Source organism: Ambystoma mexicanum, chromosome 6q (genome assembly GCF_040938575.1).
Source record: "Ambystoma mexicanum isolate Mex_15411 chromosome 6q, UKY_AmexF1_1, whole genome shotgun sequence".
Taxonomy (NCBI): Eukaryota; Metazoa; Chordata; class Amphibia; order Caudata; family Ambystomatidae; genus Ambystoma; species Ambystoma mexicanum.
In genome coordinates, this window is record NC_090937.1 from 423,678,574 (window position 1) to 423,702,827 (window position 24,254).

Below are 24,254 nucleotides of genomic sequence, written 5' to 3' on the forward strand. Positions count from 1 at the left end.
AAAAGCATGTGCGAACAAGGTCACCTGCAACCAGTGCAAAATGGTGCTGAGTCATGGGAGGCCTGCTTTGGTACGACATCTAAGAAGCAACACCTAAGGTTGTTCCACTGTGGGGCCATTTGCAAGGTTGTACCTTGTGATCAACGTAGTAGGTTGAGTTCCTCTACTACATCCTCCATTTCTGCTCCTCTCTCCTGTGGGAGAGCGCATCCCTCCAGCTGCCTCACAGGCCATCCATGATGCTTTTGACCCTTACCTTTCGAGGTTCACAGTCTTGTGTATGTACTGCGACGCAGTACTCTGCAGGGGGGAGAGTCTTCTGAGTGCTTTCGAAACTACTGTCAAGGAGCATGAGAAGGTCTGCCCACTACCTAAATAAGGCCCACCCTACATCTACCTCTCTCCACCTGCCGTTTCTTATCCCTGTGGTTGGTGCCCCTTCCTTACCCTCCTTTCCCCTCCTCTCCTAGTGTGTCATGTGTAAAAAAAACAAAAAATATAAAACAACAAAAATTCCAAAAAAGGCTCTTTTCAGAGCCGCCTTTCACAGTCTAAAAAAATAAGTGGAAAATAAATTGAGCAGGACCCTGTGCATTTTTTAGATGTCAGCAGAAGTCCGCGGACATCTAAAATTTTAGGGTGCTGCCCTATCAAGACCATTGCACCCATCTCTGGGAGGACGGGGTGGCTCTGAAAATAGCCTTTTGGTGGTGTTTTTTTGTGTTTCAAAAACTTGAACTAGTCAACACCTACTGCAAAATGGATGGCCGTTATTCCAAAAAAGGTTGCAATGCATTTTGTGCATTTCTCAGAAAAATCTGATTACCAGCATAAGTAAAATGGACTCCATCTCTGCAAAACATGTATGTGCTACGAAACATAATATTTATATTGTGAAAAGAGGACGTTCCAACATCTCTTAGAAAGGCACAAACAGCCTTATTGACATTGCATCTCGCTTTCTCCATTTGTTGCCCAAATGAAGAAGAACGCAGCCACATTTTACTTGGAAATTTGGAAACATGTCCATAACCTTCCCCGGTCCTTCTTTCATTGCAAATTGCAAAGAAATTCCAGACCCATGTCCTAAACTGTTCCATCCACAATGAATTAAAATTATGTCTGGATGATGCTCTGTCTCCACAGAGAGGTACCAAGTCCAGCCACTTAATTTCACGCACTCCATGCCAGTGCACTTCCACATGTGGGAATCCAAGATCTACAGCTACTCGAGAGCGTTCTGCATGCACCTCCAACCATTGTATCCATGAGTCTCCGAAAATGCAGATAATCTGTTTTCTGAAACACACAGCCATAGCTAACTGTTCTTCTCTCAGGAAAAAGACTTTCTGACAAACTCTCTCCTTACACAACACACCCAATAAACTTTACTGACCAATCCCTTGCCCTGCTCATTCTCATTTGCATGCCTCTCCACCCCAAAATTCCCGTATGTCTGCAGACATATCGAAAATCTGAGCGCCATTTCCACTTTGAGGTTGACTCTGAAAAGAGACGTTTTTTTCCTGTTTTTATGCAGATGCTTGACAAACACCTGTTATTTTGTATTGTTTTTTTTTTCTTCTTTACTACTGAAATCTTCACATAACCTTCTCCAAAGCACCCCTTACATTCCAAAACAGATAAGGAAATGCCATCTCCTTTAAAATAAACAGCATTACTGGAATCAATATTCTCATTATTACAGAAGAACATACCAGCTCTAAGCATGAAAGCACACATGCCTCGGTTGATTGCACACCTAGCAATGTTTTGCTGAGGACAAAAAACAGAACTATTGTCCCATATTGCCCTAGGTAGTAATCCAGAAAAAAATACTTTGGCATTTGGAAGGATGTTCATTACTGCTTGAACCAAGTGTTCCAAATCTGCCAACAAAGTAGGGGCACTGACATAGCCCAAATGGAAAGCACCGTAGTGCAAAACTACCACATGGGGACTGTTCATCCTGCCCATATCTTCACAAACTTGTACAATTCCCTGTACATTGCAATCAGGCACAGTGCTCCACACCACCTCCACTCCTTTAACATCAAAATTGTTAGCCACATGCCTGCATTGAACATACTGCTGTAAACCATGCACATACAAATAATAGGTTAGCCCCAGTGAGTCCCCGCCTTTCCGGTTGGTCTCCCGTGCCACCCTGTTGGATGCACAATCTTTTTCGGCATCCTCTCTTGCCACCAGGGACAGGGACTCCCTAATCAGGGGCCTCTACCACTCCTGGTTTTGGCTACAGTTGACCCCTTTCAGCAGGGGGTCCATTTACAACATGTTCTTTATGTTCTACTGGGCTTCACTTGACCCCTCTTTATGAACACCGCCCTATGAGTTGGGTTTGTTTTTCTTCTCTTCACAACCACTAACGCAGTCCATTTATTTTACTGGACTCCGCTTCTACGGTTTTTCCGCGTTCATTTGCGCTGAGGCCGATGCCCCGCCTCTCGCGCCTTTTGGCCCTCGTGCACCACGATATGCTCCATCCTGGAGAGCAGTGCACGACCTGGCGGTAGACATATACACCAGAAAACCTCTCCCCCTAAACCCCCCTGCCACCCTCCCCTCTTTGGCCATCTGCAGACCAGGTGCCATGACAACCTTCACGCGAGCATGTTTTTCCACTACTCGCGCTGAGGTAGGGGCCTCGCCTCCCGCGCTTTTGGCCTCGGTGCAACATGACACGCTCCAATTAGGAGCAGAGCGCACGGCTTGTTGCCAGACACACCCCTTCCAAGGCCATTTGTAGGCCGGTTGTCATGACAACATTCACGCGAGTACGCTAGTCGGCGTTACTCAGCCACTGCTGCTCGCCGTGAGAAGGCTCTCCCGCAGCATTTTCCTGCATGACACGGCATTCTCTGTTATCGCCGTACGCTTCAGCCTTTCTTCACATTCTGGCTAAGCGCGCAAGGTAAGCATACCTGATTTTGATCTATAGAGGAAGATTTACTGTGTGTTCTGTGTGTTCTGTGGAAGATTCTGTGATTCCCACACACACTTTATAAATGTATACATGATGCTGCCTTCCATTTCATAGTTGTTGCAGTCTGCTGTGTTGTTCCTTTGTGTTGGTGGTTTTTCCACCCGTACAAACGTGCATATATTGACCCGCTTGTAATTGCTCGACTTGGGTAGCTTTTTTTGCTCTTTTTCACAGCAACCTCTGTGCTGCAGCATTATGACCGTGCCACGTCAGTTCTTCCTGGACTGACCTGTGTTTTTCACAGCCTCTCTACCTAGCACTGATTGATATCCTGCTCCCAGGTAACCCCTTCCTGACACCGCTTTACAGGCAGGTACCTTTTCCTTCATCTGCCACCCTGCACATGGAGCCTATAATTGTGTTTGCTGCTCTCTCTACACTTTCATCTCCCACATCCTTTTAACTTGTTTCTACAGTACACGGTCACCTCTGTGTCTTTCCTCTCTTTTCAGGCAAATCTCTTACGCATGGCGTATGTACGTTAACATATTCTAATACACCATCTATTGATGCCTGCATGCATTTTTTGCACTAATACCAAACCCCATGACTTTTCCTTTCTATCCTGAGATCTGTTCTTTCTTGTGCTTGCCTTTATAGTTGCTGGTTCTCCAGCACAGCAAGCAGAAGTTTCAACCCTGACTCAGTCCCCTCGGCTGGTTTTACTTGCAGTCTAAGAGTCTTGAGACACTGGGATAGCAGCCCCACGGAATTCCCCTGCCCTCTATACATATAAAGGGTGAGTGATCCGTGTCTGTTTGTCAACAGTATTACAAATCTTGACACTCCATTGAATATATCCTATAGAGTACCAGTTGAACCAATCATGTTCTACTTTTTCTCTGCCCCCTTTAGGGATTAATTAATCATCATACCACATTAATTCTGCCCTGAGGAAGGCTCCAACCACTACAAGCCTGTTTAGGTTCACCGAAACGTGCTTTCAATGCGTTTTGTTCCCCTCCCTTCTGGAAGTACTTTGGGAACAATTCTTCGATCTCTCATACACGTTGGCAGTTAATTATATGGCAAGACAACCATTTGACCTAAGTTGATTGAATGATTTCGCTCTGTCTAAACCAGGGTAATTTTTTATACATCCTGGTTATATCTAGCCCACAGGTACAATTGTTTTCCTGTCGGGCTCCCGTTCTTTCATTAATTAGTATTCTGCAAAATATCCTATTTCATTTTCCTGATGAAATCATAATGTACACATGATGAATGTTATGTTTCATGTTTCCGTTTCATATTTTGTTATGTCTTTTAAACCTGTGTAAAAAGCATTCTGAAATTCTAAAATAATGTGTTATTTGTATAATAAATTTATTTCATGTACTTCTAGGACTTTTCTTTGGTGTTGTTGTTCCTGTGACTTTCTTTGAAAGCACACACCTTATAATAATATGGAGATTAAACCTAAATAATTGACAGAATTAAGGACTGTCATAGGCGTGGGTACCTTTTTAGATTCCTTGTTTTTAATGTAAACCATGCACAAACATATCTCCAGGCACCAACAACCTGACTTTCTCCACCTCTGCCATCTTTACTACACACAGCCTCTTTCAACACAAATCCACAACCTCAACATCTGATTGGCTGATCCCTACAGTCCCCTTTCCATGCTGCATTTGTTCGAAAACCCCGGATGTGGCTCGCCGTGACACGCCCTGTCCGTGGACAGCCGTGGTGTCCACGGACCACGTAACTCTTAGACAGCCTTTCTACCCTTTCCAGTTCACTCTCTCTGCCATTCCCTCATTGGATACAGCTAGGCAGTCACACAACCATCCACCAATCACATCCAAGACCTCTACATCTAACTCCATCATCAGAGTTCAGCACATCAAATGTACTGTTGATGTCTCTGAGTACAAGTCTCATATCATTGGAAAGCACCTAGTATAAAAACTACTGTACAAGTCTCCAAGATTTCTACTTACAGCTGCATGCATATCCATATGCATGAATACAAACTACAGGTATGCATATTTTATTAAGAGTACATGTACAACTCTTATGAATGCATGTAAACAGAGTAATGCCACTAAACCTGTAGAACCTATAAAATTAACGTATTGCAATTTTTCCCATCAGTTATTATCAACTGTCACTTCCAAACCTGTCTGCTATCTGCACACAGCTTTAATTTCATACACTTAATATTGTACTCATTTGCAAAGCATGTTGAACTAACATATTGTAAATAAAATATAAAGGCTGCACATAGTCAAATGAAATGCATGCATACACTATGTTCAGATATCAAACAAGAATACTACTACAAATACATAAAAATCAACATCTAAATTATCATAAGTGCTATAAACACACAAAATTACTAACTTCTTTCTTTTACAATTGCAGTGAAGACCACTCTCCTGAAAAGCAGCAGCATCTGAACTACAAACAACATCTCAGAAGAAAACTGCTCATTCCACAAAAAAGAGTAAGTACAATACTACCTTAATATTCTTACTGTTACTCAAACACACTGTGTGGTTAATTCATGTAATTTGTGGACCAAAAAAGTGGAGATTTCTGAACCATTCTGGCCACAAATCCCCATTCATTAAACCGGGATTAGCAGGCAGAATGGCATAAAAAATCCCCATTTTTTGGAACACAAATAGCATAACTCAACCCCTAGGATGTTAGTATTACAAAACAAAGAACTGTTTTAATTTTATACCATTAGATTTACTATTAGTGCTTCTATTAGCGGTTTTGTAGCTGCCCAATGACCAATCACACACCACCACATACATCTTTACCATCATACTGAGACACTCATGCACACAGCACACATACATTGCAGAACAGCCCGACCCATACCTTTTTTTAACAGACCCCAAAGAATGCCTACCAAAAAGTAAGTCTGTAGAAAGCAACGCAGAAATAGAGCAAATGAAAATAAAAGTGTCCAAAATAAGCATCCATCTCTAGCAGAGTTTGTACAAAAAGTTCAAACAAAACAGCTAATACAGTCAGTTAGTGAAACAAAACACGCTTCCAGTACAGAAACTTTGCCTCCTCTATCAAAATGTAAAACAAAACAGAAAATTATTAACAAGAATTCAGCTACCACTACTGCTAAAACTGCTCCTATAAATCTTGATATAGTGGCAAGTAACCATACCAAAAAAAGTATTTTAGCAAAAATGTTCCGCCACAGAGTCCTTCAGAATCTTATAAAAACAGGAGACAAATCATGCACAAACCTTAAAACCTACTGTAGAAAATTAATCTTAGAAGCTTTTATAGACAGTGCAATCCTTCTCAAAAGAAAGTTATTTACTTTAGTGTTAAACAGAATGAAACCACTAACAAAACTAAATACTAAATTACAAAAAAGACTTCTCAATAAACAGAATGTCAACAAAAATAACTTCTTAAATATCTGTGTATGTGAATGGAGTCACACCACGAGCACAGAACCATACTTTAATGAAGAGGCATACAAAGAAAAGCAAACAAACACAATTGCCATACATAGCAGTGGACAAAGTTATGAAAAACGTAGTAATACCATAATGCAACAAGAAATGTTGCTTACAAAAATATCCCCAGAAAACTCAGTATTACCTCTCCATTCGACTGAACCAGAACGTCCAGTATACAAATGGCCATGCACGTCAATGTGTAACATTGCCAAAAAATCCATAAAATCTTTACGCCAGTTTCTCAATCAGTATGTGATAGGCAAAGATAAAATCAAAATGAAACTGCCGTAAAATATGGATACCTGTCCAGTGCGCAAATACACAGGACTACAAGGACATTCATTAGCCTGCATTTCAGGACCTATTTGCAAAAGCACCTTCCATCATATCAAAATGATATCAACACATCATTCAACTATAAGAAATCTAGTCTAAAAGTCCTGCTTTAGCACCAGTCAATTTAAATAACAATCTTCTACTTGGTACAGCCAAAGACCTACTCGAAGAAATAGAGCATATCCAGAAAAAATATTTTAGAAGTGAAAGCCACTTACAAAATACATTAGCTTTACACAGACTAGCAACAATTGTACAGATGGCAACTGTCTACTACACACATACAAAAAAGAAATACTAAAATGTAAAAGTACATCCGCTGAAGTACCAAACCATGTGTGTGTGTGTGTGTTGCTGCAGAACTTTTTATTCAAGTAACACAAAAACTAAAGACGTAACATACAAAATAGAAAACAATGAAGATTCTTAATGGTTTGAATTAGCTCTCTACCTTATAGCAGAAAACAAATATGAAATAACTACCCCTTAATACTTTGCAGTTACTGCACTACAAAACTTGACAACAATCAAACTCCTTCACATGCTATCACAAATCATTTGGAATTATACCCACTACCAAAACCCCTGCAACAACTGAATGTATATGAGAGCATCATAATTCAAACAGTGCACCCATTTCAAGCAATAATATGCCTTCAACCAAAAACAGCAACATTACCTCGCTCTGAATTGATGAAAGGCATTCGTGGCAAAGTAGTTTAATTACCATTAGATCTAAAAGAAAATGTGCACACTCTGGGATTGCAATGTCCAGTAGAGCAATCTTTAATTGTCTTAGTAAATGGTGTACCTACAAAAGAAAAAAAATTGGCAACAACTCGAAGATTTACATAAAGTTAGACAAGCCTTGCAATATCTAAAAGACAATAATGAATACTACAAAGAAATAAATATTGACGAAAACTTATGGGAAACAACTGAAACAATTCAAGAGTCACCAGAAACTGGTCAATTTGAACTTCTAGATCCTGCTACAGTATCCAATATTTTAGAGAATTATACAATTCATCCATTACACTCTAATGACACCATAGATGATGCACTAGAAATGTACCAAATGTGACAAACCAAAGGATCACCAATCAGCATTTGGGAAAAAAAGTATAGAAGCACATGCTTTTCCTCTACTCTTTCCTACTGGCAAAGGAGGAAGGTACGATGATAGACCTATTAAAATAACAGCATCAGAATGCCGCTCATTACGAATGTATTCTGAAGATCCCAGATTTAGACAAAATGTGGAATACATATTCCACCTACTCTTTGAAAGTGAACTAGCTACTCTATGTTATGGAGTTGCACACACATTTAAATCAGGAACCCACTTTCAAAATATGTCAGCTACGCAATTAATACAAAAAGTGCAAGAAAAAGATGAGGTTTTACAATCAAGCATTACAAACCTGTTGGCAAACATGCGTGGTACTAAAGAGTAGTGGTTCCGACATCACGGAGATGTACGTTGTATGATCAGAAACCTTGGCCCACCCACTTGGTTTGTTACATTAAGTTGTGCAGAATATGCATGGGAAGATTTACATGATTTCCTACGCATATTAAATAAAAACAAAAGAAACATTGATATACTAACACCTGGAGAACTTTGCTCTCTAAATCCTGTTAATGTTTCAAGATATTTCCATCATCGTTTCATTGCTATGCTACACTTTATTTGTACTACAACTGTTCTTCTCCTCGGAGAAGTGCAACACTTCTTTTGGAGAAAAGAATACTAAGCCAGAGGAGCACCACATATCCACATGCTTTTATGGATTAAAGATGATCCTAAATTTGGTCAAGACAGTAATGCCAGTGTTTTACAGTTTATCGAAAAATATGTTACTTGTGAAATTCGATCAGAAGTAACAAATAGTGATCTTCATGCACAAAATTAAAAAATTTCAAAGACACAAATGTGGCAAATATTGACATCGCAAATTAAAAAACAAAGGGAAATACTACACCAAATGCCGCTTTGGTTTGCCTAGACCAGTTACAGAAACATGTGATGTGAACCACTTCATGTCTTCAATTAGACAGAGTCTTAAAGGTAAATCACCTAAGAACACATATTACATAAAAAGAACAGAAGAAGCAAAATATATCAATGATTACAATGCAATCTTTGCCCTCTCATGGAATGCAAACATAGATGTGCAGTACATTGCAGAAAATTCCACTGCAGTTGCACGATATGTTACAGCCTACTTAACAAAAGCAGAAAAAACAGAGCTTCAAGACCTCTGGAATGACCTATCATCGGACAAAACACTATCTCAGAAATGGTACAGCTTAGCATAAACATGCTCTCTCATAGATAATGTGGCTGCTATGAAGCAGCAGGTCATTTAACTGGTACTGCTTTGTATGGAAAATCTGAAAATATAGTATGGCTAAGTCTTGGTCCTCCTAAATCTAGAAATAGAGTTCTCAAATCATACGATGACATAGAAACAATAGCCAAAATTGATCCCAACAGCCAAGACATTTGTAGAGATGTCTAGTAGAAATGTACTAGACACATACTACCCAAACAGGAGTACCACTTTGGAAACCATGTGTCTATACCGCATAGCCCAAAACTTCACATACAAAAATAATATAATACCCAATGAAAAAAAAAGGTAGATACAGAGTGACAAATTGTGAAGGCAGCTTAGTGAAACTTACCAAATCAAGCTTAATTAATCATATCAAATTGTCATTAAAAACTCCTCAACATAAAGAACTATATTACATGTCCCTGCTACAACTTTTTAAACCATGGAGAAAAGAAGAAGAGATACTAGAAAACTATGACTCCAATGAAGACGCTTTCAAAGCAAATGAAAGCACTATAACCGATGTAAACTTTACACAGTACAAAACAATGTTGCACAATGAACAGCAACATGAAGAAGAACTGCAGGCCCAACTAGATAAGGACACTCCCGACAGTATTCAACCTTCTGTAACAGGAAGCCAAGAACCACTGGGACAGCCACTAACAGAAAATGAGGCAGAATTAGCTATGACAGAAGTAGAAAACATCATCGGGGTAATTCATAGAATTCAGCGCACAAGTGGCGCACGCGGCTGGCGCACATTGTGCGCGTGCGGCAGTCTGCGCCAGCCGCGTGTGCCAAAACCCATTTCGGCGCACAGTGTATTCATGGATTTTAACATCCCTAAGCAGCCGTGGCGCAGAGTGGTGCAGCGACCCTGCAGCAGTGCCAGTTACGCCCACAACGCCGCCCCGTGCACCATGAACAGCGCACAAATCCAGTACATGGCGCATAGGCCAGTGGACCAGCATACAGCCCACCAACCACGAAAACGTGTGTAAAACTCCCCGCGCACCCCTCGGAATACATGTACCCAGCTTGCGCTAGGCCAATCGCGTGTAAAACTCCTCACGCACTCCTCGAAATACACGTACCCCGATCATTCGCAGGAATTTTCACACGCGATAGGCCCTGCGCGAGTGGGGTACATGCATAACTGGGGTTTGCAGGAATTTTCACACGCGATTGGCCCTGTGCAAGTGGGGTACGTGTATTTCCGGGGTTCGCGGGGAGTTTCACACGCGGTAGGACCTGTGCGAGCGGGGTACGTTTATTTCTAGGGTTCGCGAGGACTTTCACACGCGCTAGACCCTGTGCGAGCGGGGCACGTGTAATTCTGGGGTTTGCGGGGAGTTTCACACGCGGTAGGCCCTGTGCAAGTGGGGTACCTGTATTACTGGGATTCGTGGGAAATTTCACACGCGATAGGCCCTGTGCGAGCGGGGCACGTGTAATTCTGGGGTTTGCGGGGAGTTTCACACGCGGTAGGCCCTGTGCGAGTGGGGTATGTGTATTACTGGGGTTCGCGGGAAGTTTTACACACGATAGACCCTGTGCGAGTGGGGCACATGTAATTCTGGGGTTCGCGGGGACTTTCACACGCAGTAGGCCCTGTGCAAGCGGGGTACGTGTAATTCTGGGGTTCGCAGGGAGTTTCACACGCGGTAGGACCTGTGCGATTGGGGTACGTGTATTACTGGGGTTCGCAGTACGTTTCACACACGGTAGGCCCTGTGCGAGTGGGGTACGTGTATAAGTGGGGTTCGCGGGAAGTTTCACATGTGATAGGCCATGTGCGAGTGGGGTACGTGAATAACTGGGGTTCGCGTGAATTTTCACACGCGATTGGCTCTGTGCAAATGGGGTACGTGTATAACTGGGGTTCACGGGAAGTTTCACACGCGATTGGAGCGGGGTACGTGTATTTCGGGGGTTCATAGGAAGTTTCACATGCGATAGGCCCTGTGCGAGTGGGGTACACGTCTTACTGGCTTTCGTGGGAAATTTCATATGCGATTTTGCTGTCAGAGCGGGGTACGTGTATTCTGGGGGTGCGCAGGTTGTCCTACACGTGAATTGGCAGTGTGGGTCCTCCCAGGTGTGCCCTCTACACCCTCTACGGCCCCTGCAGGCAGCCCACACCACAGGGGACTACCCTGCACCCCTGGTCATGTCCCACAGGCAGCCCATCCACCATGGGCATGCCCCCCAGCCAAGCCACATGTCACCTTGCACTAGTGATCACCAGCTCATGTCCCCCAGCACCCCCAACCCCGGCAGTGAGGGGCACCTGCCAGCAGGCCCCCACTCATGTCCCACTCATGGTCCCCCAGCAACCCCACCCACCAGCAGTGAGGGGCACCTGCCAGCAGGCCCCCACTCATGCCCCACTCATGTCCCCCAGCACCCCCACCCCCAGCAGTGAGGGGCACCTGCCAGCAGGCCCCCACTCATGTCCCACTCATGTCCCCTAACACCCCCACCCCCCAGCAGTGAGGGGCACCTGCCAGCAGGCCCCCACTCATGGCCCACTCATGTCCCCCAGCACCCCCAACCCCCAGCAGTGAGGGGCACCTGCCAGCAGGCCACCACTCCTGTCCCCCAGCACCCCACCTACCAGCAGTGAGGGGCACCTGCCAGCAGGCCCCCCCTCATGTCCCCCAGCACCCCCACCCCCCAGCAGTGAGGGGCACCTGCCAGCAGGGCCCCACTCATGTCCCCCAGCACCCCCACCCCCAGCAGTGAAGGGCACCTGCCAGCAGGCCCCCACTCATGTCCCCCCCTACATGAAGTAAAGATGCACAATCATGGCCCACTTCTACACCCAATTACCACAGCACGCCACCCCATTCTTGAGACGCAATGATTTCCCAATCCACCCCACACTGACATGCCTACCGCAAGACACAAACCAATAGTCAAATATGTACATCAAAACATGTCCGTCACACACACATACTGGTTGTCATTGATTATGTAAACCCACATTTTCACATGCATCAACCCAATGAGCGAATCCCACACATGGAACTAAAATATGAAAATGTATTATGTACAAAAATAAAGCAATGAAATGAAAGCATAACAAAAGAGCAAACATGAAATGAAAACCATGTGCAAAAGATGAGTAAATGAAAAGTATAACCAATCCAAAGTAATCCTAAAGAAAAATAGTCAAAACTCTCCCTCCACCAACGCAAATCCAAAGGAAATGTAAAAAGAAAAATCCATTGATCCATGGTTAAATCAAAAGAAAAAGTTCAAAATAATCCATTGTCCATCTATGTACAATCCATTGTGCAAAAGAAAAATCAATTAATCCATGTTCAAAATCAAATAAAAAGTACAAATAAATCCATTGTCCAACTATGTGCAATCCATTGTCAAGGGTCCATGAGCCCAACAAAAGAAATGAAACCTACCTAAGAAACTACCTAATCAAAACACTATATACAAATGTGTGTGGCATAGTCCATTCACCACAAATCAAAGGAAAAGGAAAAGGAAATCTAACTCTAAAAACTATTTACAATGGTAGTGGGCTAATCCAACGGCTCACTTTTAGATGTCCCGGGCCAGGGCATCATCGAACTCCCGCTCAATGTCCTGGAGGCGGTCCTCTTCCATGGCCCCGATTTTGCAGGGACAACGACATGTTCACCTCCAACTCCCTGCGAATTGCCTCGTGGCACTCAGCCCGCCTCAGGGCCCTCCGCATGGAGTTCTCTGCCCTGGCCATTGTGAGCCGTGCCTATTCCGCCTGCTGCCGCTCCGCATCTATGGCATGGCCCAACCGCTGCCACACGGAAGACACTTGAAATCCTGGGTCCTCCTGCCCTATGGCCGATGCCTGCCCCTCCGATGTTGAAGGCCCCGAGCCATCATTGCTCCCACCATGTTGCTACTGCTGTGCCTGTGCCCTGGCTCTTGCTGCCTGCACGTTCTCCTCCGGCTGGGGTGCAGTTGTCGTGGTGGCCACCCCTGCTGGATGTCCGACTCCCGACTGTTGCAGGGATGTGTCCTCCACCAGCCTGGCCACTGGGTCAGAGCCAGCTCCACAGGGTACCCAGGTGATACATGGGTGGGAAGATGGCATGGAGGACGACTGGCGCGTAGGGGGTTCAGGTGAGGAGGGGGTCGCAAGAAGGTCCAGCACATGGAGGAATCCAGCACCGGTGACCCGTCCCAGCAGATCAACGTGGTCAAAGAGGCATGCGAGACGACGTGCAGTCTCTCCACGAAAAGACTGCAGGTCACCTCGCATGCCCCGTTGACGCAACGCTATCCCACTCAGGACAGGCTCAACACGGACCCGGACAGCCACGTCCGCAGGGAGAGGAAGGCCAGTTGTTGTGTTCTCATCCCCTCCCTGAAAACGTGTCTGGACGTAGGCATCCCTGCTGGTGCCAGATGATGCTTTGACAGGATTACACACAGGCACCTCCGCGGCTGCCTGTGCTGCCTCCTGTCCCTGCCCCTGCACTGCACCACTAGCACCAGTGGAATCCCCACCTCCAGACCCCATGTGTGTCCCTTCCGCGGCCTCCTCCTCCACGAAACCCCCCACCAACCTGGATGCCTCCGTGCCATCTTCCTCCGTGGGACCCTGTGGGCTCTCAGCTGCCCCTTTTGCTGCCGAGGAGTCCACCTCTGACCTCCAAGCTCTTGGAGGTACGCTCGGCAGCTACGGCCTGGGACGCGGCACCAGACTCCTCACAGGCCTTGCGTCTCCGGCTGGCGGTGCGATCCCTGCCGCTGTGCTCCACAGCACCCTCTCCGCCCTCTTCATCAGTTGACGCTGCAGACAGGGAGAGATAAAACACAGGCATCAGAGCACTGTACAATGGACGGATACACACATGACAGTTGTACATGAGTGGCAGCGTCATACTTCAGACATGGCATCACACTCCCCAACACACATGTCATTTGTACTCACACACATGAGCAATTCCACAGCAATATTGCACCAGCCAGCACCATCCATACACATACAACAGCATGAGCATCCGAAGGTGAGCCTTACATCACATGAAACACGGGGAGTGCACAACACATGCACACACGCCACCACACTTACATGCATGTGTACATGTCCATCAACTGTCACAGTGATGATATCGCCATCCATGTCACATCTGGCATTCAGCCTTCTACATGTCAGTATCACATGCATCCAAGTTGCATCACAGTTGCACACTTGTCAAATACACACACATGCACATGTACACAGTGCAGATACATGCAGCAGGAACCAGCATCCATGTGTGACACCACAACCATGCCAACGTACATACACAGAAATTCAAACATGTGTGCTCCCACACCTGCATTTGCCCAGCATGCTTACCAACACATACACCATTGATGTGTCTCACACCTCAGAGGACTCACATGTGGCAGCCTCACGCCCATGTTCATACACATCCATACATGGCCCTACAAAAACACATGTGCAACCTGCACACTACTGGCACACCACGACACGCACAGCGTCCAATCATTATGCATGTACACTTACCGCTCGACTCCAGACCGGTCTGCCTTTCAAGGACCTGGATGTGGAGCGCTGGGCATATGCGGTCCAGGACCCTCAGTTGTTGGTCGGACAGGTGGCCCCGGCGCCCCTTGGCATCCACTGACTTCGAGAGGTGCTGGGCCTTGTTGAGGGTCCTGGACCAGAAGTCCTCCCAGCGCTTCTTGACTTGTTGTAAGTCGCAGACTGCCACCCCCTCCGTGTTGATGGCAGTCACGATGTCCATCCAGATCCTGGTCTGTCCTTCATAGTCGGTGCGCGAACTTCCAAAGAGGGCATCATACTGCCCCAGGACTTGCTCCACCAGGACACCAACTTCTCTGGCACTGAAGCTGGTGGCCCTCTGCCTCTCTGGCTGGGGGTTGCCAGTGGTGCCAGATGGTGTTGTGCCCGACATGGCAACCCCAGAGGCAGGAGTGGGTGGGCAACTGGGTCCTGGGGCTTGGCTGTGGAACGACGATATCCCAGTCGGGAGTCTTCGGTTCCAGCAGGGGTGGTCACAGCAACTGCACCCCTGGTTGAAATGCAGGCAGCAAATATCAGGGCAGTCAGGCAGCAGCAGATGGCAGGTGGGAACGTGCTCGGGGCTCTGGGGGGCAGTAATTCGGCCTTCTGGGCAGGAGCGTGGTCTTCCGTGTGTTTTCGCGTGGCCAGCTTGATACGGAGTGATTTGGCACGTGAAAAAATTGCACATCAGCGTGTAATTCGAGGAAAGGTCCTTAGCGTGTAAGCGCATCTGTGACGTTACGCGCACGGGCGTTTCCCTCGTGACGTTGCCATAGTGGTTCAGCGTACATGAAAAAACTGCATGTCCGTGTATGAATGCGTGTAATCCGAGGAAAGGGCCTACGCGCGTAAGTGACATGACGCGCACGGGCGTTTCCCTCAGCACGGGTTAAAGGTGAGTGTGGCCAGCAGTTCACTGTACGTGGCTTTCGTGGAGACCGACGTGTGTTGCTGCTTCGTGTTGTTTCACGCGCCATCACAACTTCACAACTATCAAGGACATATCTCTTCTTTTGGCGGGGGTATTGGCTACACATGTTTTTCTGCATCACGCTAGTCAGACGGTGAGCCGCGCACGCTATTTTTCCCACTGCGGGTGCCCCTGTGTATCGCACCCGTTTAAGAGGTCATAGTAGCCTGCGTGTCCCACGCGTGTGCGTTTTTCATGTTACTGGGAGCCACCGCGTACTGTGGGAGGTTGATTCCACACACGTAGGCTGCAGGGTTGCGTGCACGGTTTTACTGCAGTTTTGGGGTGCCTGAGTGTTGCGTGACCTGTCACCACATCACCGGGGTCACATACAGCCTTGCAGGTGCAGGGGGGTTGTTAACATCTTGCATCCCACCCCCTTCACCCCAATTGCCCAGGTCAATTGTGGTGTACACCTCCCATTGGCACTACTCCATCTGTGCCGGCACTACTACATCTGTGCCATGGTTGGGAGGCCACCAAAGGTGAGGGGCGCCTCAGCTGGGCGTCCTCCTCATGGTGGGTGTGGTCAGGGATGTGGCCAGGGTGACCAGGGAGTAGGGGGACTCCAGGGTATCCAGGGTAGCCGCAGAGGGGGAAGAGGCAGGGGTGCGCCACTTGAGCATGATGTTGTGCCATGTGTCGGTGCAGTCATGCCACCACCCCCTGTGGTTCATCGACTGCCACGGGCCCAAGGGTAGTGGTAGCTGCAGGTGCAGCTGTGGACACCACCACCCAGGCCCAGGGTCTGCCAGCGCAGGCTGCGTTGGCACTTGAAGAGCCCTTGGAAGATTTCCAACAGGCCAGGAGGGAAACTGTAGGGCCACGCAGGGCTGCCCTGACCAAGACACGTGTTTCTGGGGCAGTTATTTCATCTGCTGCCCCAAACAGTCGGGTGTTGGCAAGTGCAGGGGCAGATGCACCCAACAACACCCCGGTTGTGAGTCTGCCAACCAGGACAGTTGCGATCAATGACCCTGCCACAGCGGATGTTGCTGCGCAGGGTCCATTAGAGGGCACCCAGCTGCCACTGACACAAGTCAGGCCTTTGGTCGTCCCTCCACCTGCCACTCCCTTGGCTCAATCCACCGAACCCACAGCCCATACTGATCAGGGCGGCATTAGCCAGCCAGGGTCTGCGCCATAATCCAAGAGGAGGAAGGTTGCACCTGCAGCACAGGCTGGGACCCCACACACAGCCACGACCTCCTGCACGTCAAGGAAGAAGCCTTTCTGCAAACAGGAACTGGACTTCCTCATGGACTACGTGCGGGACCACAGCCGTGACATGCTAGTGGGTGCTAATTGTCAGACTACGGCTGCCCATCATGATACCCACTGGAAGCAAGTTGTGGAATATGTGAGTGCATTCGGCCATGAGGTGCGCATGGCACAAGAGTGCAAAAAGCATTGGAATGACCTCAAAAGCAGCGCTAAGGCTAAGCGTGCCTCAAATTACAACTTGACTCTGGTGACTGGCAGTGGGCCTGCACCAGAGGAGGAAAACCTCACTCCGCATGAGTCACTCGTTGCAGAGTTCATACCATCTGAATCGGTCGAAGGAGTGGGAGAGATGCCGGACTTTGATGCCCAGTCCAGTGAGTGTTGATGCGTGTTTGTCGAGGACGCGTGTGTTTTACTTGTGTGATGTGTTGTGCATGACTGCCACTACATGTCACGTGTACATGGTTCTGATGTGCAAGTAATGCAATGCTTCCCTGATGCATGTCTACTCTGCTGGATGGTGGACAAGTGGAGCAGACGGGGACTGTCTGCATCACCACTATTGCACCCTACTCACATGCTGGTTACCAGTATGCCCCTCTGTTCCATGTTCCAGCTCACTGGCATTTCTGCATGTAGCGTGGGGTGACCTTCCTCTCAGCCCAGGGACTATGCATAGCATGACTGACGTGCATGTGTCCTCTGCCTGCAAGCGGGTACTCAATGTAGGCATGCTCCCTTGCCCCTCAACCCCCCGCTCTGCACCCCAATTCCACCTTAGCACTGGTCTGCTACAATATTGCCATTGGGTACTTCCCTGTTCATGCCTCCTGTGTACATGCTAACATTCAGCGGCCAATCTGCCAGACAAATGCAGTGTGGTACATCCTTAGTACTTGATGCAGGGTGTCTCACTTGGACTGTGCAGAGGTCAGATGCCCCGCAGAGACATGAGTGCCCATTCATGCTCCATGTGCATTCCACGCATGCCTCTATGTGTCCATGACTGGATGATCACTGTAATACAAGTCCTGGATGACCTACATTGCATGGCATTTCATCTGCCTTCCCATGTCAACTGTGGCTCAGTACTGCGTTGCACACATGTTTAGGGTCTGACAATCTGTGTGGGTCACAGGCCTCAGCCTGTTTAATGGCCAATGACTCTGTCCAACTGGTGTAGTGCCTTCTTCACACGTGGGTGTACTCCAGAGGTTTCATCATGTGTTCTGCTTACTGTCCCATCATCATTTGCTGTGTTGTCACTTGACTCACATAATGCTGTTGATGCTAGTCAACACTGTCTGTCAATACACAGGTCTATGGTCAGCCTTTTGATACCATCCCTGCTTTTGCACTTTGATTGCAGACATGCTACCCATTGAATGCACATTGCACGTGATGCCTGAAGTTGACCTTGCACTGCCTTCACAGTTTCTGACACACCATGAAGTCCTTGTACATGTAGATATTGAGTAACATACATATTTGCTGCACTGCATGGACTCACTTCAGTGCAAACTGCCACCTTTCCACAGGTCTAATCACAGAAGCAGTTTCAAGTTGACCCAGCATGCATGCCAGGTTCTATTTTGTGGGTCACATGTCTGCCTGATGTGTTTGGTGTCGGTGTGTGTGTGTGTTGTGTGCTTCTAACATGTGTAGTGAACTTTTTTCTCTCTATTTTTCAGGTGATGACGCAATGGAGGATGGTGTTGTCATGCCAGGCACAGGGTTGTTATCACTAAATAAACCCAGCACAAGTGGGGGTCGTGGGGTGGTAGGCCACGAAAACCCCCAAGTGCTACAGTCCACCTTGTCTCTGGCTGCCTATGAGTCCAGCCCTGATGAACACTCTGACGACCATGTTGAGTTGGATGAGCATCAGGTCCATATGTCAGGGGTGAGTGATTCTGATGTGGACACTCCTCTGTCTGTGACACCTGCACTGAGGGGTCAGACAGTCTTGGAACCTCCGCCCGTGGTGGATCGGGACCCAGGGTCACCCTCCACACCAGTCACTGATGTACCTGGGACATCACGTCGACGGGGGCAGGCGCGGGCGGTGCCAACACAACGAGGACACCCGGTCCTTGGGTCCCGCAGGGGTCAAGCCCAGCAACGTAGTCGCTGCGCGCAACTGCTGTATACTGAGTGGGAGCAAGACATGACTGCCAATTCTGAATGCCAGGGGGCATCAATCGAGAACATCGCTGAGAGCATGGAGCGTGTGGCCCGATCCGTGCTCCCCCTGCTCTACAGATGCTTCTCCATCAACAGACAGCACGGTCCACGGCCCGCTTGCTCAGGCTGGGCATGGCGGCCTCAGACAGGGCACGCCAGGCTGAAATGTCGTCTCTGCATCAAGCAATTGCTGCTCATGCAGAGGCACACATGGAGGCCCTGAGGGAGGAGTATGTTTCCCTCAGATCCACTCTGGGTGTCCTTCTGATGTCCCAGAGGGAGCGGGCAGAGGAGAGGTTTGCACAGCTTGAGCGTACCATCTCGGCTGAGCTACATGCTTGCCGGGAAGTGCAGTAGTTGTCCAACAAGGCCCTGCAGGAGGATCTCTGTGTTACACGTGCTACCTTGCAAGAGGAAGCATGTGTATCACGGGAGGTTCTGCATGCAGACCTACGTGTTATCGCCACACAGAACCAGGCTCACCCGTCCGGCAGACTTTCTGCCGACGAGGGGCAAGCTGCGGCTAGGCGTAGTCATGCTCCTGTGCTACGTCCTCCTTTCCAGGAAGAGCCAGACTAGAATGAGAATCTATCTCCCACATAGGTCAGGCTGTGCAGGCGTTGAGCGCATGGAGGTTTTTTTTTTTTCCTCAGCATCATCGCATGTGGGTGTTGAGCAGCAACCTGTACCTCCCCCCTCCTGGGTGCCATGGGCCATTGGACGTCTGGAATCTGGACACATTTGGTGGTGCTGACATGTGCATGCGTTTGCAAGCAGAGGCACAGGGATTGTGATCATACATCCGAAAACTGCTGACGTGTTTCAAGGGACTCCAGGCAAGGTGAGCAGCACAGGGGGCTCACAACACAGCAAACCTTCCACCAGGCCAGTTGCACATGCAAGCTTAGTAGCAGCACTGACGGTGAGCTTGGACAAATATTGGTTTTGAAGCGCACAATACAGCTCAGTTGTGTTAGTGGACTGATGGCTAGTTGATAGGGAAAGTTGCCTGGGGCACCTGCAGGGGCAGTGGGGCCATTGAGGCACTTGTATTAGCCATGTAGCGTTCCGAGACATGGAAAGAAGCAACTCACAGGTACAGACATCAAGGGACAGACTCGGGTGCAGTGCATTTAATTTCCAAGTAGAATTAGAAACATGCACTGCCTACTTTATTTTGGTCATGGTGGTACACGACTTGTTCTGAAGTCATACCTTGCTATATGCGTCTGTCTGCTTACCCAGGGAACATTACATGTTGTGTGAATCGTGACACATTGGTGTTCCATTTGCCATGCACCCAGCGGCGCCTGACTGCATTGACTGTGTATGAACCATCACAGGGGTAATGTTACGTATGGGTATGAGGCATCCACATAAGATTGTCTGTTTGTAGAGTAGTTTGTTACTTTGGTGCATATTTGGTGGTGTGTTTGTGTGTTTTGAGCATGCACAGATTATTAACTGTGGCTCTCTTTGCAGCATTGAACTGCTCCTGTTACCGGACCTGAGAGTGCGCAGGCAGGAGGCCAGCACTCACCCCAGAGATAGGTTTCTCTTTGACTTCCATTTGAGTAATTTGCTGCTATGTGCATGATGAACAAGTTTGGTCTAATTGTGTATGTGTTAATGTGAGTACTACATTTTTGTGCAATCCCTACTTTCCCGTGTCAATCCTACTCCCCTCTCCTGCCCCTCATTCCGGTTATCCAGTATGCCAATGCCTGTCCCAACTGCATATCCCTGACCCACCTTCCCCACCAGGGTCTCAGAGGCCTGTGTGAGTTTGCCCTTGCAGGCACCCAGACCACGGTGGGGGTGGTTGGTTTGTGCCACTCCTGCACCTGTACACGGGAGCTGTGACAGTACACATCCGTTCCTGGTGCATCATTCTATGTTATGTACCTGTAAACTGGGTCCGGGCTGCCTCGCCACGTGCCCTATCCCCTCCCATGGGCAGCGCCTGTGGCTGTGGTTGGGGATGTGGGGGCACCACCATGTCCACCGGTACACCCTGCCGTGTTGCAACATTGTGCAGGACACATGCTGCCACAATGATCCTGCAGACTACTGGGGGTGCATAGAGTAGCTGCCCACCAGAGTGGTCAAGGGAGCGGAAGCATGACTTGAGCACTCCGAATGTGCGCTCCACTATGGCCCTGGTTGCAATATGGGCTGCGTTGTATCTTACCTGGAGTGGTGTGGTGGGGTTCCGGATTGGCGTCATCATGTGGTTGCTCAGAGGGTAGGCACTGTCCCCTGGAGAGGTGACAATGGTTGTGATTATTGGGGTTTGTGTATTTGTGTGTGTGACATGCATGCATGTGCACAGGCATTTGTACTCACCTCGGAGCCATGTGTCGCCATGCTGCCCAGCTTCCAGGGCCCGGCTCAGGGCAGACATTCTGTATATGAAACTGTCATGGGTGGAGCCAGGGTTGTTTGCATAGACAGAGGTGATTATTCCCTTTGCATCGCATACCACCTGTACGTTGATGCAATGCCAGTGCTTGCGGTTTCGGTAGATGTGCTCAGTGGCCCTAGGTGGACGTAGGGCCACCTGGGTGCAATAATGGCACCGAGCACTTTGGGGAAGTGTGCCACCCTGTAAAAGTCTTGGGCAACAACCTGCCTTTTTGCGGGTGTTCTGGCATTTGTATATGTGCCTGCGGACTGAGGGGCGCGCTGTCATGATTGCCAAGACCTGGTGTAGGCAGCGTGACTGCGTGGCCTGTGAGACTCCCCCACTATGGCAGTAGTCCACTGAAAAGACCCAGTGGCCAAAAAATGCAGGACATTGAGCACCTTCTCCAAGGGGCTCAATGCTTGGGAGAAGAGGGTGGGGGATGTAAGGTCATCTTCCCACTCCGTGACCAGGTCTAGGATGATACGGGGTGGAAACCTATACCTGCCATAGTCTGGTCATCAGGCATCCCAAAAAGGCTTGTCCATGGTGAAAAAAGGCGTGCCCTGGCTATTCTCCTCCTCCTGCGGTGTCCCACGATCAGTGCTGCGACAAATGGGGCATATACCTGTTTGTTGTTTGCGCGCACTTTTATACTGTGCGCAGGGACGCTTCCGCCTGCCTTTGTGTGTCGGATGCGTTGACGCCAGTGCGCGTCTTTTGCCGTGGGCGGGTTTCCCATATTCGAATCCATGAATACGGGTTGTTCGCATGCGTGTGGGCATTCTGTGTAGTTCCCTGCAGTACTTCCCCAGTTACGCCTTCTTTTTCATGCGTTATTCCCCATTCCGCGTGTTACGCCCACTGTTCCGCCCACTTTTGTAGTGTGCGCTGCGCTATGTGTGCTTTTGCTGTGCGCGTAGCGCACGCCGTTTGATGACGTGGGTGCCTGTGTGTGCCATGCACGTATTTGGCGCACAACCAGTGGGAAACAAGCGCAGCGCCTTCCTTGAATCGCACGCGTGCGCGGGCACTTGCTTTCTCACGCTTGCGCCACCTTGCGCCTGCTTGCGCTGGGATTTTCGGCGCACGTTTGTTCCATGAATTGGCCCTTATGTGTCATTATGAAGAAGATACAGAAGACTTAACAGTACTAAAATCCAAATTGAACAAAGAGCAATGTACCATTTTTCAAGAAGTAACAAAACAAATTGCACATGGTGTACAACATGGAAATAAAGAATGTAACTGCCAAAATTACAAACCTATACTACTATACGTCAGTGGTGAAGCTGGTTCAGGCAAAACATTCTTAATCAAAATCATCAGCAAGTTCGTTCAACAATTGACAAACAACAAACTGTCAGCTGTTGTAACTGCCCCCACAGGTTTAGCTGCCTACAACATAGGCGGTATCACTTTACACCGATTACTACTCCTTCCAGTAAAACACTAAAACAAATTAGAATATTACAAACTTTCTACAGAAACTGCAATCGAACTATGCAGAGTGTTAAAACAAATGAAAATGCTACTAATAGATGAAGTGAGCATGGTCTCCAACCTAATGTTGGCTTTGATTCACCTCAGATTGCAAGAAGTACTTAAAACAAACTACGAAGAGCTCTTTAGAGGAAAACATATTATTGTTTTCGGAGATCTTTTTCAATTGACACCAGTGAAAGATGTACCTATTTCTAAAACCTTAGGACACACACTCTGCCATAAAACTGTTGGCAGCATAGGAAATGTCAACCTTTGGCAACATTTCCAATACAGAAAATTAACAGAAAACATGCGCCAAAATGCAGACCTCACTTACGCCAACATTTTAAAAAGTATTAGAGTTGGTGTACTATCTCAAGAAGCACACGCAATATTAAAAACCCGGCACATCCATGCATGTCCATAAATCACGTGCTACTGATGTCATGGAACAATTAGCACACAAAAAAGTCAATTTTATGTCCTTAATGCCAACTCTTGCAAGCTGTTCCAAATTCAATGAAACAATGTTGAAAAAAGAAATGCAACCAATAATTGAAATTTGCTCCACAGACAAACTGGACATACATGGTATGACACTACCCATGCGTCAACAAGCCACAACAAGACTAAATACCTTAGACAATTCTATCTCCAACTTAGCTGGTTTGGAGAAAATATTAAAATTATCTTTAAACTGTACAGTAATGCTTAAACGTAACCTTGACGTGGAGCAAGGACTAGTTAATGGAGCACTGGGTACAGTTGTTGGCTTTCAAAACATACCCACGTGACAAAAACATTCAGTTTGTCAATATACTCTTTGACAAACTTTCAGAAGTAAAAAGGATAGAGCACTCAACAGCTCGATTCCTTCTTTTCAAAGACATGTATGTACGCAGAGAATAATTTTCTCTAACTCTACCATACGCAGTCACCATTCACAAATCACAATTTCTTACCTTAGATAAAGCATTGATAGATATTGGGAACACAGTCTTTAAAGAAGGCCTGAGCTACCTAGCACTATCAAGCTTACATACACTTGACGGTCTATTTCTAATGAACTTTGATGCAAGTAAAGTAAATGCTGATATTCCTTGCATTTTAGAATACAATAGAATATGTTCAGTATACACCTCCCATCTAAAAACATATCCTGTTCCACAAAAAGGAAAACGTTGTAAAAGAAAACTACTTCAAACAGAATGCAACAGGATCCCACTGCAAATCCTCCAAAGAGAGTAAAAGAAGCTAATACTTCATCAATTACTACAACCAAAGAAGAATCTATCACTCAAAGTAACTCAG